This window comes from Sinocyclocheilus grahami, unplaced genomic scaffold, assembly GCF_001515645.1.
Source record: "Sinocyclocheilus grahami isolate Dianchi unplaced genomic scaffold, SAMN03320097.WGS_v1.1 scaffold821.1, whole genome shotgun sequence".
NCBI classification, from domain to species: domain Eukaryota; kingdom Metazoa; phylum Chordata; class Actinopteri; order Cypriniformes; family Cyprinidae; genus Sinocyclocheilus; species Sinocyclocheilus grahami.
In genome coordinates, this window is record NW_015506000.1 from 387,262 (window position 1) to 404,483 (window position 17,222).

At 37.5% G+C, this 17,222-nt stretch overlaps 1 protein-coding gene across 2 annotated transcripts in view; it reads left to right on the plus strand.

The window, feature by feature from the left end:
* The first annotated feature begins 1,991 nt into the window (after positions 1 to 1,991).
* LOC107562391 (heparan sulfate glucosamine 3-O-sulfotransferase 1-like) overlaps positions 1,992 to 17,222 on the plus strand; it is a 78,508-nt gene continuing 63,277 nt past the window's right edge. The window contains exon 1 of one of the 2 annotated variants that reach the window (XM_016247018.1): positions 1,992 to 2,288. The gene's annotated coding sequence lies outside the window, so the exon portion shown is untranslated. The other variant, XM_016247023.1, reaches the window with a different exon arrangement.

The window sequence follows — 17,222 nt, forward strand, 5'->3', positions numbered from 1 at the left end:
CTTTTTATCATTTATAACTATTTATAGTGATACTCCAATCAGGTTTTTTCGACATTTATTCAGGGCCTGAATTTCATTTTTGAAAATGGGGGGAATTCCCCTCTAGGTGACTCTTGTGAGAGAAGCAGTTTTCACACAGGAGTCCACTACTGATCCATGGCTGTTTACCACAAACACAACATTTATCCATTATTTTGATCTCAAATGTAAACATTGTCACTGAAAATGCTTTTTCAGCATTGCAATTCTTTTTTTTACACAGTACAGTAATACACAGACATGTTTAAACACAATAAATATAAACAACACATTATTCAATGCTTTTTAGCTTTAAGCATTATAATTATTTCACCCGCGCCGGACAGAGACTGAGATGGTGCGCTGCATGTCGTGCCAAACCTCTCACGGCAGCGTCATCAGCTTGAGATCGGCTTTTTGAGATCGGCCTTTTAGAGACCGCCGATCAATCATCCCAACGTGATTATCGGCCGATAGTGATCGGAGCACCCCTATTAAATATCACTGTCTTACTACATTACTACTTAATGCAAACCTTGTAAAATAACTGGCGGTCAGTAGAGGAAAGCCTTGTTTTGCCCTCCATGACGTCACGTGAAAACCACGAGTTGAGTGAGGGAACTATCACGTCAGAATATGGAAGCGTAATTCGCCGTGGGTTCCTTCCAGATTTTGCTATCGGGTTTTATAATGGGTTTTTATCAAAGAATGAGTAAAATAAAGCCTGTGGTAAACATAACTTGACGATACTTTTACGTTTTGTTCTACAATGTAAACTGCACACACTCACAGCCCAATCGTTCTTATCTAGTTACTTTTCAAAAATGAACATAACTGCTTCAAAAGTTGTGTTTTGGGTATGGATGCGTGTAATTTATGTTGTAGAACAAAACGTAAAAGTATCAAGTATGTGGGGCGGAGCTATCAAAATAGGGGCAAGACCCTTTTGGGGTAGGGGCGTGTTTGTTTTGGTGATTTCAAATATAAACATTGGCTACCAGAAATCCCTTACTCTGCCTTTAATTGAAAAACCCCATAGAATTACGCTTCCTAGTTCCCAGTCGCTAATGAGGCATCTACATACACAACTCTATGGTAGAAACATCGATTTTTTTTAATGCGTATTCTATGCAGATTTGATCTAAAATCGGAAGATTAGTTGTTGTATGCATTGATTAATATATATTATTTTTAATGTAGGAAAACCGCAAAGATGATGGCAAACCCCAGAACCTCTGTGTTTTAACCAGGATAGTCAAATGTTTAATAGTTTATATATTGAGATTGTTGGATCTGTGCGCATTAAAATGACTCCTCCTTCAGTCACACACTCACTCTCACACAAACACACAGGCACACACACACACGCACACACTCACACTCTCACACACACACACACACACACACTGTAGAACAAAACGTAAAAGTATCAAGTATGTGGGGCGGAGCTATCAAAATAGGGGCAAGACCCTTTTGGGGTAGGGGCGTGTTTGTTTTGGTGATTTCAAATATAAACATTGGCTACCAGAAATCCCTTACTCTGCCTTTAATTGAAAAACCCCATAGAATTACGCTTCCTAGTTCCCAGTCGCTAATGAGGCATCTACATACACAACTCTATGGTAGAAACATCGATTTTTTTTAATGCGTATTCTATGCAGATTTGATCTAAAATCGGAAGATTAGTTGTTGTATGCATTGATTAATATATATTATTTTTAATGTAGGAAAACCGCAAAGATGATGGCAAACCCCAGAACCTCTGTGTTTTAACCAGGATAGTCAAACGTTTAATAGTTTATATATTGAGATTGTTGGATCTGTGCGCATTAAAATGACTCCTCCTTCAGTCACACACTCACACACACACACGCACACACACACACACTCTCTCTATCTCTCTCTCTCACACACACACACACACACACACACTCTCTCTATCTCTCTCTCTCACACACACACACACACACTCACACACACACACACACACACACACTCACACTCACACTCACAGTCAGTGAACTCCGCGTGCGTCTCTCGCGCTGTGATAGTCAGTCTCGCGCTCGGCGCGTCTGGAGAAACAGCAGCGCAGCGCGCTTCCTTGAGAAGCGATGTGATTGACCTGCTCTTCTTTTAGGAGGAACCGACGCTTCGAGACAGTAGGAGAACCGAACCGGACCGAACCGACCCGAACACTTCCACTGCGCGTGCGACACGCGCCGGACGCGGAGCGATGGATTCCTCAGCTCTGCGCTCGCGGGAATACACAGGTGTGTCTCTGTCACCTGCACAGCATTCCTGGCATACAGAGGTGCGCGATGTCAGTCTCATGTCTGAATGAATCGCTTTAATTGTTTGTTTTATAGTGGAACGAGCGTTATTAAAAGTAGTGTGGTGGAACATACAGCGATGCATCGTAATTCTCGGTTATTATGGAACTGAAATACAATGGCATTTGCCTGGTTCTTCAGTGTGCGTAAAGAAATACCATGCTACTATCAGTAGTATCCGAAAACCATTGTTAATCTGGCTGAGGTCATGATTGCTTAGTATTGATTCTTGGAAGAAAGTAGTAGTACTATACTTATATATATATACTATTGTATTGAATTATTTCCAAATGTATGCACCATGGTTTTTGCATGGTACTCCAATATATGTAAGGACATACCATTGAATAATATAATAAACATGGTGGTGCCATGGTACAGTATCCAAAAAACACTAATGTTTTATCTATTTATTTTTTTGCTGAGGTCATGGTTGTTTAGTATGAATACAAGAAAGTAGTGTAGTAGTACTATGGTACAGTGATGGTAATACCATGGTACTTTGATATGATTCCCTTGGTATTTGCGTGGTAATTTCATCTATGTAAGGAAATACCATGGTATCTAAAAATCATTGTAGATTTTGCTGAGGTCATGATTGTTTTGTATTAATACTTACAGGAAAGCAGTACTATAATGGCACAGTGATGGCAGTAATTCCATTGGTTTATTTGGGATATATATATGTAAAGAAATACAGCGGTACTGCCAATAAAACATGGTATAGTGCTAATCGCTTTCTTATTGAGTTAATGTTTTTCTATTGATACTTACAATAGTGTAGCAGTACAGTGGTGGTTATACCATGGTACTTTTTGATTTCTATATTTACATATGGTGTAGTAGTACTATACTTATATATATATACTATTGTATTGAATTATTTCCAAATGTATGCACCATGGCTTTTGCATGGTACTCCAATATATGTAAGGACATACCATTGAATAATATAATAAACATGGTGGTGCCATGGTACAGTATCCAAAAATGGTACTTTGATATGATTCCCTTGGTATTTGCGTGGTAATTTCATCTATGTAAGGAAATACCATGGTATCTAAAAATCATTGTAGATTTTGCTGAGGTCATGATTGTTTTGTATTAATACTTACAGGAAAGCAGTACTATAATGGCACAGTGATGGCAGTAATTCCATTGGTTTATTTGGGATATATATATGTAAAGAAATACAGCGGTACTGCCAATAAAACATGGTATAGTGCTAATCGCTTTCTTATTGAGTTAATGTTTTTCTATTGATACTTACAATAGTGTAGCAGTACAGTGGTGGTTATACCATGGTACTTTTTGATTTCTATATTTACATATGGTATTTGCATGGTGGTCTAAGGTGCTTAAAATAATACATGTCCAATAAAACATGATATTACTGTGGTACCATGTCCAAAACAGCCACCGTCAATTATTGTTGTATCATGATTGCTTTATATCAAAAGTACTTTGGCAGTACAGTGATGGTGTCAGTTATTGATGGTATTACTATGGTATTTTGATATATATGATAGTATTGAATGATTGTTATATTTATGTGCCATTGCACTCCAAAGTAATAACATGGTAGAGCTGCTCTGAAAAACAGGGTATCACTTTTTTCTGATATTGAAGATTGTGTTGATTATTAAAAATAATACTGAAAATAACATTACTTGCATATTAATTGCAGTACAATTTTACTTTTTTTTTTCTCCGTTGTGTTTCTTTACAGTATAAGTAAGCATGTTTGGGAGCAAACAATGACTTCCTTGCTTAAATGAGGATTTTCTCCTTATGGGAATTCTCATGGATTCTGTACAGTATCAATTGATTAGCGGCAAATACTTTTTGTTTTGTTTGCCTCTGGTAGATGCACTTAAAGGATTTCTTATATGCCAGTTCAGCAAACCCATATAAATGAAGTAAAGTGCTTCATAAAGTAGGATTTGCATGCTTGAAACTTGTGCAGATGATTTGATATCCTGAGGTATTGAGCATTGTGGTTTCAAGTGCATGTGCAAGTTATTTTTAAATGGGTTTTTTTGTTGCTTAATTCTCTTTATTAATGTCTCTGGAATTCATCAGCATGTAATTGAAACCGGGATTGTTGTGGCGCTTTGTCTCGGGCTGCTATTTAAGGTCTAACTGGAAAGCATGCACGAGCAGACGTGTCAATCCCTCACGCATCTGATAGTTTACTCAGCCATTCGTCACACAGGTAGAAGCGATACGCACTGCATCAATCCTCATTTGCGGGTGCATTCGGTTTAGCCCTGTCTCATTGTTGAAGTCCGACCTGATTAGACGGGCCGAGATGTGACGGGAGCTGTGAAGGTTAACCATTAGTGGCAAGAGTGTTGAGAGAACAGGAATGGATATAACGGACAGCCTATTCAATACTCTTCTTCAGAGACCCTGAGAGTCCTCTCCTGGCCTGTAACCCGCTATCATCTTATATTGAGCTGTTTAAGAAAGGCTGAGTTTGGTTCGGGGCGTTTTGCCACAGGCCAACCGGTTCACCTTTAATTAAAAGAACGAGGTGCTGTTTATTTTTGCATTCCCTCCGGCTCGTCTCGGGAAGCCTGGCGGCTCGTGCAATTTTACCGAAGCAGGTTTTCAATTAAGTGCAAATGTTTTAGATTGCCTGGGTCCCGAGATCAGGTGGCTGTATTGCCACTGTAATGGGTAGTAAATGTAAAGATTCCTGACTGTGCCACGTGCGACGCATTTGTAAGTATTGGACTTGATCTGTCTCCAGGGGAAGCGTTAAACCGAGACGCACGTCCCAGCGGTGCGAGACGTCCATGAGTTGACTAAATGCTTAATGCAAGGAGCTGTCGTGAATGCCGTAGGAATGCATCAGATGTCCAATGCTTTGGCAGAAGAAACCAAACATGGCTGCGCTTCAAAGTCATGGCTTATCATCATACACAGCTGCTGATTTGACTAAACAAGACTATTGAGAACCCTGTTTTTAGGGTTGTGCTTTACGGCATTGGTTATATCAAACCATCACTTGCGTTAGATAAAAATTTGGCCGGATTATTGCTTAAACAACATGGATTTCTGAACCAAGAATGTGGTCGTGTGGGCCAAGCGACAGACCGAACCGAGTAAACTTTACTCATTATTTTTATAATTCACAGACTGCTGAATGCTTCACAGTTTTGTAGGCAATCAAACGGCATTTCTCCTGTTTTGTTTACTTGGAGAGAATGAAAGAGTGCCAGAATTGACATCAGGGGAAAATGAATCACATTTACTTTATTAGATTAAAAGTTTAGAGATTAGAAGCGCTAATTACCTAATTACAGAATGAAATTCGCTGCGTTTAAAAGAACACGCAGCGCTGAATTGAAAATGGCAACAAATGTATTCCTCTGTAAAACATGATTAGAGAGCAAAATGCATTAATAATGCCAGCCCGAACATAAAGATGCAAAGCTCTGCGTCCTTGATAAGATCAAATAATAATCCTTGTGAGTTCGTGTTCTGCTCTTTTGGATTCATTCGAAAGGAAGCGTTTTTAGTTATTTGTTTGATTTCTCCATAATCGCCTCTCATTTTCTCTTCCATTCTGTTAGAGACAACTCAAGACCGATATTAATATTTGATGGGATGGTGTTAGTTGAATTAAAAGAGGAAAATTGCTAGCTGAGGGAACGGCACATTGTTAAGCATGTAAATGTATTCTGCTTTTTGGGAGAGAAAATCTAGACATCTTTCCCCTCAGGAGGTCTACGAGCTATCATGGTAACACGCGCAGCTTTAATGCGTGCCAGATTCAATCTGCAGGCCTTAATGTCTGCTGAATAATTAATATTCTCCTGCTGGAGTTAGGATGTACAGTTGTTATAGGAGCAGATTGTGTTTCGCAGGGTGTTGGGGTGTTCGCAGTACAGATGTCTGCAGTTTTGGCAGAAATCTTGCCAGCCGCTTGTATTATTTCCACTGTTTTAGCTCGTATCTGCTTAGGAAATTAGAGGTATAAGTTTCACTCTTGGGTGAAGCTCACATTGAAAGGTCGTATTTCAGTTCGAAATCCAAAGAAGAAAAAGGAAATTATATTTTGCATGAAGAAAATGCATAAAATAAATACTAACATGAAGTGTTTCTGTGGGTCTTAAAAAGTATTAATTCGCACTCCCACAAATTAAGGCCCTAAAAATGTCTTAAATCAGAGCAGAAAGGTTTTGAATTTATAAAATCATGGCATTAAATGTTGTATGCATTGCAAAAAAATGTATATCTTCCTCAGTATTTTTATTAGAGGGTGTTGGGGTGTTCGCAGTACAGATGTCTGCAGTTTTGGCAGAAATCTTGACAGCCGCTTGTATTATTTCCACTGTTTTAGCTCGTATCTGCTTAGGAAATTAGAGGTATAAGTTTCACTCTTGGGTGAAGCTCACATTGAAAGGTCGTATTTCAGTTCGAAATCCAAAGAAGAAAAAGGAAATTATATTTTGCATGAAGAAAATGCATAAAATAAATACTAACATGAAGTGTTTCTGTGGGTCTTAAAAAGTATTAATTCGCACTCCCACAAATTAAGGCCCTAAAAATGTCTTAAATCAGAGCAGAAAGGTTTTGAATTTATAAAATCATGGCATTAAATGTTGTATGCATTGCAAAAAAATGTATATCTTCCTCAGTATTTTTATTAAAAAATTGCACATTATATTTTGCATGAAGAAAATGTATAAATTAAATATTAACATGATGGATTCACGGTTTTGCGGGTCTTAATATCTTCCTCTGTATTTTTATTTTCCAGTAAAAATATCGAAACCATCCTTAAATCAAAATACATTTACTTGAGAATGCAAATGTAAGTTATTTTATGCTTAAAACAAGAACAAATATGCCAATAGGATATAAATCTTGTTTTCCCTTTTTGAATTAACATGATTTTTCTAAGCCCATTGGCAAATATTTGTTCTTGTTTTAATAATAAACGCTCTTCATTTTGATTAATAACACAAAAAAAACAAGACTTCTTATTTTATGTAATTTTGCTTTTCAATTAAATATATCTTGATTTAAGGATCTTTATACATTTGCATTTTAGACATTTCAGTTTATTCCTTAAATTCTCTTTACTTCTTCTTACAAAGGTCTTTAAAAAGTCTGAAATTTACCTTCATCAAACTTGCAGGAACCCTGGGATCAATATTTTATATTTGAAATAATAAATCATTATATGCATTACAGTAATGAGAGTGATATTAAGAATTGGGGGCGAAATATGCTCAACTGGCATGAAAGTCAAAAAATATCACAATGCATGAAACCCGGTCTTAAAATAGGCTTCATTTTCTTTGTGCATAATATAATTTCATATATTTTTCTTTTGAGTTGGGGTGAAATATGATCTGGATGTGTTTATGATGAGATTCACCTCATTTAGCTCATTTTGCATTGGTACGAGAGGGACTACACCCTAAATGAATAATACATCAAAATATTCCTCTCTTCATTTTGATTAATAACACAAAAAAACAAGACTTCTTATTTTATGTAATTTTGCTTTTCAATTAAATATATCTTGATTTAAGGATCTTTATACATTTGCATTTTAGACATTTCAGTTTATTCCTTAAATTCTCTTTACTTGGTCTTACAAAGGTCTTTAAAAAGTCTGAAATTTACCTTCATCAAACTTGCAGGAACCCTGGGATCAATATTGTATATTTGAAATAATAAATCATTATATGCATTACAGTAATGAGAGTGATATTAAGAATTGGGGGCGAAATATGCTCAACTGGCATGAAAGTCAAAAAATATCACAATGCATGAAACCCGGTCTTAAAATAGGCTTCATTTTCTTTGTGCATAATATAATTTCATATATTTTTCTTTTGAGTTGGGGTGAAATATGATCTGGATGTGTTTATGATGAGATTCACCTCATTTAGCTCATTTTGCATTGGTACGAGAGGGACTACACCCTAAATGAATAATACATCAAAATATTCCAGCGCTAAAAGAATGAAATGTTCTCGCACCTGGCAGGCTTCTGGAAGGATTCTGCCGAGACGGGCACAGAGCATGGTAATATGCCATGACTAGAGGAGTCATTTGTCATGGGTTTGTGAGCCGCTTGCTGCTGGCGATTTGTAACTCATGCGACCCCCGCAGGCCAGACACGTCAAGGCTCTCAGCTGAGTTTTGTTCTGCGACTTATTGTGATCTGGATGTGTTTATGATGAGATTCACCTCATTTAGCTCATTTTGCATTGGAACGAGAGGGACTACACCCTAAATGAATAATACATCAAAATATTCCAGCGCTAAAAGAATGAAATGTTCTCGCACCTGGCAGGCTTCTGGAAGGATTCTGCCGAGACGGGCACAGAGCATGGTAATATGCCATGACTAGAGGAGTCATTTGTCACGGGTGTGTGAGCCGCTTGCTGCTGGCGATGTGTAACTCATGCGACCCCCGCAGGCCAGACACGTCAAGGCTCTCAGCTGAGTTTTGTTCTGCGACTTATTGAACTCTCTTTTATATGGTTAATGCTGAACTGGGCAAATACAGATTAGCCCCTGAGGGATGCGCTTTGCTTTTCCTCTCAGATCTAACAGTGCTTAGAGGCAGTCTTTGTCTGGGCCCAATTCTCTGACTTATGGACCCTTTCGAAATCCAAAAGAAGCTTTCGGCCGCAGATGGGAATCGAGTTTTGTGTACCTTGCTGTTTTTTTAAACCGCAAATGGTGCAACGGCTGTCAGAGCAATGGATAATCGTGGTAAATATACCCAACAGCAGTGTTTTGGAAGTCAATTTTACATTGGGAATCAAGTGATGAGCAGTGTTGCCAGATTTGGGAGGATTTCCGCCCTACTGGTTAGTTTGTATTTGATTGTGCGGATCAAAATTGGGTTGGTGAGTGGACAAAAATTGGGCTGGTTTGGGATCAGTTTGTTGTTTTTCAAACTGATCAATATATTGGCTAATTGGTTAACGAATAAAACCCAAGTGTGCATGTCCTCAATCAGTCATCATGACGATTCTATCCAGGTAACAAATTTAGGTTATAAAAACGTTGTTTTAAAATGTTTCTAAAACATTCAAATGTCCAGTTTTCTTTTCATGATTATAACGTTATTGAAAGATTACAAGTACATTTCTTACAACATTATACTAACTTTATTTTCACCCAAAATGTAATGTCATTTATTTTTAATATTCTAAAAACATTAAAATATCTATATATCTTTTGTGATTATAACATGAGGTTACAAAAAAACATTTCTTAAAACATTCTACTAACTTTTTCATCCACAATATAATATAATTTGAATGTGTATATATATTCAGAGAATGTTGATCTCAGAAAATTTTTCACTCAACATTATGAGAATATATATAAAATATTAATGAATTTGTAAGAGTTTTCCATAAACATTTCTTTAAGAACATTTTGTCCTGACTAGACTTGTGCCGGTATTCGGTAATGCGGTATATCACGGTAATGAATATGCACGGTATTGTTATCGTGGGCACTTCTAAATACCGTGAATAAGTATATATTACAAATTATTCCGAATTTTGATGCATTTTAAGAATACTTTTCCCATCAACTGGTCAAAATGCACAACAGCGCTGTATGCTGCGTGAAAGACGCGCGCGCACTCTGATGTAAACCAGTGCGGACGAGGAGCACAGGCGTAACATGTGAGAGACGCTCTGGAGGAAAGCACACTTTCACTCTGACAGCAGATGAAGCTAAATTGCAGAAATAATAATAATAATTCATTTAAATGCAGCCGTTACCTGTAAACCCTGTAAGTAAAGCAGCTGCACTACTTTCTGTTTCTGAATCTTGTTTAAATGATTTAAACAGCCATTCAGATTTGTGTATTTGCTATGATGTTCATCACAGCACCAAATACTTAAATATTTAGACTATTTATTTTCAAACTTTTTTTACATTTTAATCTGGACTACAGCATGCCCTAGATATTGTTTGAAACACTTTGTCACACTTTACATTAGGGCTTCATTAGTTAACATAAACTGCCAATGAAAAATTCTAGGTATTCCAATATTTAATAACACGTTGTTAAAATCAAAAGTTGCAGCTGTGTTATTTAATGAGCTAACATGATTTAAGACTTGTATTTTTTATACAAAGATTAACTTCTGTAGCAAATGTAGCTATTGCTGATTGTGAATGTTAATGCATTAACTAAGCTTAACTAATGAGGTCTTATTGTAAAGTAGTGCTGGGCGGTATACCGGTTCATACCGAATACCGGTGTTTATTTTTGTTATGATATGAATTTTTTAAATACCGTAATACCGGTGTATGTCGCTTAAACAACGTTGGGAATGCGGCACTGTTTGAAAGGGGTCCCTTTTCACTGCTGCACTGTGGTGAGGGAACAGCTGTATGTGTTACTAAGCGTGAAAGTTCAGAAACTGAAGCTGTAGAACTAATAGAACGTGATGACACAGAAGAACTCATCCACAATATCCACACTGACCGCCACAAATATCCAGCGCCCGCTGCCATCAGCTCCCGCGTCTCACACACACTCACTCACTCACTCACTCACTCACTCTCTCACACACACACAAGCAACTTTCAGACCCTTTTAGCAGCTTTTTCCCAGAGAATATTCATACTGACAAACCTAGAGACTTTTCTGGATAAAGCTTAGCTATGGTTCAGTTGGAAGATTTCTCCAGTGCTGTCCCGTGAGCGCGAGGTCTGGCTTTCCCGGAGAAGTGTCGCCTCTCTCGGCGTCTGTTCTGTGCAGTGAGCGGCAGAGAAGCACCGCAGCCGACTCCTCAATAAATGAGTACAAAACAGCGTTTCCTAGCACCTGTCGCTTACTGATTGTTTGGAATTATAAATATGAGCGTAGTTCGTCTGTTAATATCACATGCTGTTGTTTTTTTTTAGTTTGTTACTCAGACGCAGGCAGTGCGCTGCATGAGACAAAAAAGTAATCTAGCCAAAACAACCACATAGCCGCTCTTTAGTGTAGATGCATGTTGATTTTATCAGACGATGCCGTGATTATAAATGAGTGACTCCTGGTTAACATGTATTAAAAGGGGTCGTGTTTAGTCACTAATTAGTGTGGCATTTTTTGACAATATTCACTCATCATGACAGTAAAATAGGGCATTCTAAGTCAATATACTGCAGTATTTCTCTCTCAATCAGTAGAAGATATGGTTAACACTCGGTCATGCATGAAAAAAAAATACCGTCATGTACCGTGAAACCGGTATAATTTTTAAAAATACCGTGATATACATTTTTGGTCATACCAGTATCAGTATGAATCAGTATGAATTTTTGGTCATACTGATGAGCTGCGCAAAACCACGTTCATATTCGTGTGCGATTTTTTTGTTATCGTGATAATACCGTATACTGTGATAAATGCATTAGCAATTAATCTCAACATGAAAATTTGATACCGGCATATCTCTAGTCCTGACCTTTATATAACGATAGAGAAACTTTTTTTAGAATGTTTCCTGTTAGCTTGGTAAACACACTGCAGATTGGCTGGTGTTGGTGTTAATACCAACGTTTATATTGCGATAAGGGATACGATTTTGAACTTGGAGCTGAATAATCAAGTGATTGCTGTACCAAAGTGGCATAAACATAAATTGAAACTACAGTAAAAAATGGGAGAGTGACCCAACTCTCAAACCGTGGATGGTTCTGTTTAGAAATAAAGCACAGCACAAATTATTATTATTATTGTCGTTCGTTTTTTGAATAGGAAATGACATATTTTAGATGGTTATAATATATGCATGAGCAAAGCACTGCCAACCCAAAAACTTGCACTAATTACAGTACTTGTTCCAATCACTTATACTGGGCTTTTTTGTCTGGACTTGAATTGGCTCGTTCTTAACTGGCGTTTGTAAATATTTTACATACTTTAATAGTTTGTACTGTTTGGGTAGAAATATTTTTGTCATATTTGCTCATTTTCTTTTACTGCATTTGCCATGTTTTCATCTGTTTTTCTGTTGTATTGTTCTCCTGTCTGGGAGATTGATTCATTTTTATAATTTTATTTTGTCACTAAGGAGGTTAAAACTGTGCTTATCAACCTTGGTTGGCATGGAAATAGAATTCAAACATATTCTTTTGGCAGTGAATTTTTTGGGCATGTTTTGAAAAGCAATTGTGCTGGAAATCATTGACCCAGTCTGGCAACACTCGTGAAGACCTAATGTGAAACCACTGCAACATGCAAACATTGAAATTTATTATTACCAGGAGCTGCATATGCCTAAAAATATGCACATTATTAACAACTTAGTTTCTAAACGTCTCTTGAATTTCAATGGTTTCCGCCTGTTGGGAACTGGAAACTGAAAGTTGCTGGCACTTGCGTGTGCTGGTGAAAATTTCCCTGCTTTTGCATGTTAAACCTTTTTCCTCCCCATCCCACATATTAACGTAGCCATACATGTCTTTAAAAGTTTGGCCTAGATTCGGCTGATTTGGTGCCCACTGAGACTCCTCGTGAACTCTTTCTGTTAAATTGGCTCAGATGTAGATGGATGGGATCAGTCGGAACAGATTCCTGATTAGCCCTTTAGGGAAAATGGAAGGATTAGCTACAGCGCTACGCTTCGCCTCAGTCCATCTCACAAGCCTCCCAAATCTAACGACATCATTGTCTTCAATAGCTGCAAGACGTATCCGTGTACTACTAGCTAATTCCGTAAGTCTCCCAGGATGTCATTTATTAGTCAAAACTTAAAGTAGACATTAACATTTTGAAGCTGGTTCACAAGTTATCCAGCGTCTTTAGCACTGCATGGTTGTGCGTTAGCAGCCAACGAGTCGTTAATTTTACGTCTCGTTCATATACAAGATATAACTCGCTGTAAGTTACAGTGCATGCATAACATATTTGAGCCGAACTGCATTATTCATGAGAGCACTGAGGTTTTTCTTTACCACCTTCACCTTTGTAAGTTAAATTGGGAATCTTGTTTAAATACCAGAAGTGAATTATTTTTATTTTATATGGGGTTGACCGATATGTGTTTTTCAGGGCCGATACCGATTATTACAGATCAAGTAGACCGATAACTGATATTTTGAACCGATATATATGTCTGGTGTAAAAATGCAAATTTATGTCAAAATTAAGAATAACAAGGGCTCTGACAAAAACGTCCTTCCCTGGTGTCGGTTGCACTTCTTACTCTTGTCTTCATCTGTGCATCCATCTTCAATAAGAGTAATATAAAGAGAGTGTTAAAGGTGGGGCCACTGTATGCTTCATGATTAAGCCTATGAATACTGTACTACAAAACCTGCTACAAAACCTGTTTTGTGCGCCACATCTGAGTGTAACCGGTGTAAACTAGTAGGTGTGTTCGACTTGACGCGGACCGACTGTGCAGACCGATCGGTGTATTACAGTACCACGAGAGCTAAAGAGAGCAGACTGCTCCGTGCGCTTTTGAATCGCTTTCGCGGATGTCAAACACTGATCGATCTGCGCCGCACCTCTTCTAGTTGAACACACCGGCTAGTGCTGCAGGCTTATTGGCTCACTGACGCTGGTGAGATTAACCCCTTAGATATCGAAATTTGGTACCGAACGACGAGACGGTTTTTGAAACTCGATGGTATTGAGGCAATTCGGTTGGTGCCTAAAAAGTATCGAACTCGATACCCAGCCCTAATCAAAAATGACCGCCACAAATAGATTTCCCAAAAGGCTTTGACTTTGTTGAATAAACATGAGCACTGCACGTTTCAAAATTGAAACCCGGTGCGGGTATTATTATATCACTGTATTTCTAAAGGAACCCGACTGTCAGAAAATTTTGGATGTCATTTTCATTTCATGTTGCATGTAATATCTGATAAAGCAGCGTTTCTGAATGGAGCGCTGCTTTGTGTACAGCGTTATCGGGGAAACCTTAATCTCTACCACTCCAACAGCACCTCCTGCTGGCAGAGAATGAATTTGCATATATATGCCGCCACAAATAGAGTGCAAGTCTGTGGATTCGGAAACACTGCAATACTCTAATGAAACTGCCAAATGCTCATAAAGTGGCTCTCAGAGGGAGTCAGAGCAGTTATGGAGATGTTGTTCATGTATTTTTGTGAGATGACAGAAGCTGAAATCACCGCGAGTGTCGCACACTTTGTATGTGTAGAAAACAAAACCACGCATCTGTGCCATTGACATACACAGAGACACACAGAACATGCAGGATTCATATTTAAATAGTATTTTTGGGCTTAATATTTACAAATTCTAGTCCATTTTGACTCTATTTTAGTGTACTGACCTACTTTTGATTAATTCATCCAAACTTTTGGAACGTCACGATAAATTACGTTACATTCCGCGTCATACAGTAAATTCCATTTATATGACTGGATTCCGTCCACGTTTTCTGCATCGCGGAAATCATCGATAATATTGAGGTGTTTTGAAACTTCAGTGTAACGTTAGTGGATTGTGATTGGATCGGTTTTGAAAATGACCGATACCGATAATCATAAAAATGCTTCATATCGGCGCCGATAATCGGTCGACCCCTAGTTCGGTTTTGTTAATGGTAATTGTACATCTGTTTACTTGTGGTTAGAGTGATATTCAGGCTATATTGAATGTGATAAAAGACAAAACCACGTCTTTATATGCAACAGGGACTCTTATAAGCTGGTCATTTGCAATGATTTAGTTAAAAAGACTTGTGATGGGTGACCAAGGGGCTGTCAAACTCCAAAACGACAGTCCATATGACTCTGTATTTCAAGTCTTCTGAAGCTTTTCAGGATATTTGTCTGAGGAACAGACCCAGATTTAAGTCTTTACTCATTGAAAATCTCCTTTTGAAGATGTCATATTCAGATCACAGCCAGTAATGTTTGGTATCACTGACGTCAAACCAAAGTTAAAATATTCAACCGTGCGATATCACGTTTTTTGATCGTGGACGATTAAAATGTCTCCATGATCTGCTTCTGAAGAAATAGGCTATCATAGTAGTAGAAAAAGCGCATGTCAGAAAAGCACACAAATTAAATGTTTAACCGGCAAGGCTTTAACTTACACTTGACTTTGAAGACTTTAAAGCCTTGCTGGTTAAACATTTCATTCACATGCTTTTCTGACATGTGCTTTTTCTGAGCGCATACACCTGAAGCACACACACACTAAAAGCCTGTCAAACAGCACCTGGTTATTGGACTAAGTTATCTTTCACGTATGATTGCGGTTTACATATAAACACAGTTGGTTATGTCTAAAGTGAAAGTAAACAGTTGAGAGAGAAATGGATGCGTGCCTGTATATTAGATGCGTGTAGGTCTTAAAGTGACAGCAGTCTAATAGCACTAAACATGCTGCCGCTTGTCATTAAAGTGAGAGTTCACCCAAAATAAAAATTCTGTCATTATTTGCTCACTCACATGTTGTCCCAAACCTGTATTAATTTATTTCTTGTGCTGAACACAAGATAAGCTATTTTAAAGAATGTGGGTAACCAAACAGTTGCTGGTCCCCATTAAGTTTGATAGTAGGAAAAAAAATACTATGGAAGTCACTGGTGACCAGCAGCTGTTCAACAGAAGAAAGAAAGATTAAAATAACTTTAGAGTGAGTAAATGATGACGGAATTGTCTTGAAACTCTCAATAAATGAAACTCTTGACTGAAGAGCTTTAATACAGTTGCTTTAAGAATCAGTGTATAATTGTGTCAGTGTATAATCAGTGTATAACAATTAAGAATCAATGTATAATTTATACAAGTGTATATAGTGTTTTATTTTTATATTTGTTCATTCAATTTCTTGAATGCTACTGCTAAATACCTGAAAAATAAATCTGTTGTATTTGGTTGTGCTTTGTTCAGCTGTTTTTGAATGCAAGGACGTGTTGTATATGAACACCTTTAATAACTGGATACACAGTCAAGGTTAAAATATTCAGTGAACGCTAAATCAGACGATTAGCTGACCGATTGTTCAGGTAAACCATTGACTTGAATCCCCCAGCATCCTTTAGATTGACTTTTGTGTTTGTTGTTTTGGCCTTTTCCACTCCTGAAGCCAACTTCTAAACTTAACAACTACAACAAACACCTTCTTACTATCAAAAAGCAGCAAATTAGGAGTTTATTGAGAGACAATTATAGTGAATATGTGTTTTCTAATCTAAAGTGTACCATGATAAAAGTTTAGGTATGAAGTAGGGTTAATGGATCCAGAATATGGTCATGCAGAATAATGCATCAATATGTGCTTTGTAAGTACTAGTAAACAGCCAACATGTTAGTAGTATGCATGGTAATAAGCAACTAGTTAATAGTGAATAGCGTTCCCTAATCTAGCTTTGTTATTTGTTGGAAGTAACCAATTCCTTATTGCATCTAATGTGACTTACCTTGAGTGTTGGAGCTAAAGTTAGTCTTTATTTCTAATTTAATGTTACTTCCTCCCATATAAATTGGCATAGATGTAATATCATTGATGTTAATCTTGGCGTGACATGTCTTGATGCAGCATATTTAAATATATGTAAACATGAATGCGATTGGAGAGCAATTTTATTTTTATATTTGTTCATTCAATTTCTTGAATGCTACTGCTAAATACCTGAAAAATAAATCTGTTGTATTTGGTTGTGCTTTGTTCAGCTGTTTTTGAATGCAAGGACGTGTTGTATATGAACACCTTTAATAACTGGATACACAGTCAAGGTTAAAATATTCAGTGAACGCTAAATCAGACGATTAGCTGACCGATTGTTCAGGTAAACCATTGACTTGAATCCCCCAGCATCCTTTAGATTGACTTTTGTGTTTGTTGTTTTGGCCTTTTCCACTCCTGAAGCCAACTTCTAAACTTAA